Here is a 504-nt window from a genome sequence, read left to right as displayed (position 1 = left end):
GCGGCCACCACTCACAGAAGAGGTGCTCCTCGACCGGAAACGGCGACGAGACAAGACCAAATCTGTGTGTCGCTTCAATGCATCGTTCTGGCCCATGAGAGAAACGCGTTAACCCAATACTGAAACACGTCGGTCACAAGGCCGACGATAATGCAAAGACGTTCAAGAGCGTCGCTTGTATTCATAATGAGCTGCGTCGTGAGTTGCGGTATGGCTTACAGTCACTAAATAAACTATACACTTCAGACACAGGGGTGACACAAACCCGCCATTGTTGTAACTACCCTCAAGCGGGCGCTTTTGGCAAAACTGCCATCTTGTCCTGGTCGCACGTCATAGAAAACGTCGTTTCGAGGTCATGCGACTTTGTTTACGTGTCGTTTTGTCGCTTACCGACATATTTTCGCCGTCATAACACCGAGAGATTGCCGTATTTTGCCAGCGTAAACTATGCGGTGCTTCTTCCGCAACATGGTAGCCCATTTCACCTTAGTTTAAGTACAT

Source organism: Ornithodoros turicata, chromosome 1, assembly GCF_037126465.1.
Source record: "Ornithodoros turicata isolate Travis chromosome 1, ASM3712646v1, whole genome shotgun sequence".
NCBI lineage: Eukaryota > Metazoa > Arthropoda > Arachnida > Ixodida > Argasidae > Ornithodoros > Ornithodoros turicata.
The sequence above is the reverse complement of the archived record's forward strand: the minus strand, read 5'-3'. Positions refer to the sequence as shown.